Here is a 2,171-nt window from a genome sequence, read left to right on the forward strand (position 1 = left end):
TAGCCGTGAATGTATCATGGTTTTGTTGTAACTATCATCAATATCTTGAAAGGAATCCCTCATAATTAGCTACAATGAATGGATGGCATCCATCTCGACATCCTCCCAAGGAAGACTTCGCCTTTTAAACTTCTAGGAATGCTTTGAATGATGACTGAGGGTAAATTCTCTTGCCATCCTCTTTATCATTGGGATCATGTTTAGCACCTCCCCATTTTATTCTTTTGTTGTGTGAGACCTGAACCAAAACAAGAAGTGTTTGGAGGTAATTCTGACCGCGACTATTCCACAAACTGCATCACCTAGTGACGCAGCTCCTGGATATCCTGCTTATGCAAGGCTGTCAGTACTCAAACCAGAGAAAGAGTGTGAGAAGTGGGATTTGAACCCATGCTCTCAATCAAGGACAAGAACTTGAGTAAGTTGCATGAGGTCTAATTCTTGTTTTACTCTGCTGCTTAGTGTACACATCCAATGGTAGCATCACTCACTTCAACAGGTGAATCGAACATGCAACCACTAAAACTGTCTATATTTTCAATCCCACGTACTCCAGGTATTTTTTATTTCTCTTTCTTATTTTACACAGGGAAGAGTTATGTTTTTCCCATTTTTGTTGCACAGACCATGTCTATCCAAATAATTTGGAAACGACTCAGGAAGAATGATGCCTGATTGTTATTGGCTAGGTTTTTTCTTGGCTTCCTCCATTCAAGGGAAAATCCCACAAAAGATCCGCCTATTTCTACACAGACGCAACAACCCCTTCCTTACCTCCACTTAATGAGGGTGTCGCCAGAGAATTTTTTATCAAACAAATGTAGTCTAACCAACGAAGAAATTACAAAAGCCTTCAGGCATTACAAGCATTTTCTTCATCGAACATCGGTCCAGAATATGGATGAAGTTCTGGAGTTGTTAAATGGTTGTGGTTTGACAACCCCAACCCAGTTTCGGAAGGTGATCCTTTCCAACCCTGCCTTTCTCTATTATAACTCTGAAAGAAACTTGAAGTCTAAGCTCAGTCTTTTGAAGAATTTCATGAAGGAAAAGGATATCACCAAACTTGTTCAAACTAGTGCAAGGAATTTCAATGCCAGCGAGGGGAGGATGAAATCTGGAATTTCTCTGTTGCAAAAACTGGGCTTTGAGGGTAAAGCATTGTCACACTTACTGGCAAGGCAGCTTGGCTTGATCATCGTGTCAGAGGAAAAGGTTGTGGAATCATTTAAACTTGTTGAGGATATCGGGTTAAAGAAGGGATCAAAAATGTTTTCATGGGGCTTGCATTCAATTTTGATAACAGGAAAAGAAAACTTAGGTCGAAAACAACGATTTTTTAGCAGTTTAGGTTTCTCTGAAAAACAAATTTCGGAATTATTAAGGAAAAGGACATTGATTCTTGACCTTTCAGAAAAAAAAAATAAAGCGTAATTTAGATTTTCTGCTTAAAATTGTGGGGCTTCCATCGGCTGACCTTGTGAAGTATCCAGAACTGTTTGCATACAGCTTGGAGACAAGGTTGATTCCTAGCTATAGAGTGTTGGAGGCATTGAAATCCATGCAAGTTAAAAAGTTGAAAAGAAGACTTAGAATTCAAATTATTTTTTTCATCTGTCAGAAAAGTGTTTCTTGGAAGAATATGTTAATTCAAATGCAGAGTCCTCCTTAGTTCTGCAGGATATTTACAGCAGAGAGAAATCTGGAAAGTTAGCCATTGTTAAGGAAACCACGAGTGAGTGTGTTTCAATGAAAATGATTCAGGATAGATGTGGGAGCTCGTCAACTGCTTCAATATGACTTTTTTTGTGCACTATTTTTCCTTCTAATGTTGTTTTATTTTCCTAGAGGATCCCAAGTAAAGGAGGTTTGCATTGAAGTGATATACATGAATGCTTCTTTTTGTAATGGTTCTATGGCCTGCTTTGGACAAGAAGTCCCAAAAGTGCTTGTAACATCAAAGTCACACAGCTACCAAAAATAGTAGTCACATTGATAGTATTGTTTCGTTTCATGTCTAGGTATCATGTATTCCGTTCCTGCTCTACTTCTTCATGTTGTCCATTGCCTCTGAATGTGTAATCAGATTTATTGTACTAGCACAAGAAAGATATATTACATTGATTTTTTGTTGGCACAAAATCTTCTTTTCTCTACCCTTGAAGCATTTA

The 2,171-nt window shown here is 38.2% G+C and overlaps 1 pseudogene; it reads left to right on the forward strand.

Annotated features, from left to right (window-relative positions):
- Window positions 1–1,041: 1,041 nt before the first annotated feature.
- Window positions 1,042–1,800, forward strand: LOC149261555 (uncharacterized; annotated as a pseudogene).
- Window positions 1,801–2,171: the final 371 nt, after the last annotated feature.

This window comes from Pinus tabuliformis, chromosome 6 (assembly GCF_031772625.1).
Source record: "Pinus tabuliformis cultivar Carrire ecotype Pingquan chromosome 6, CPIR1, whole genome shotgun sequence".
NCBI lineage: Eukaryota > Viridiplantae > Streptophyta > Pinopsida > Pinales > Pinaceae > Pinus > Pinus tabuliformis.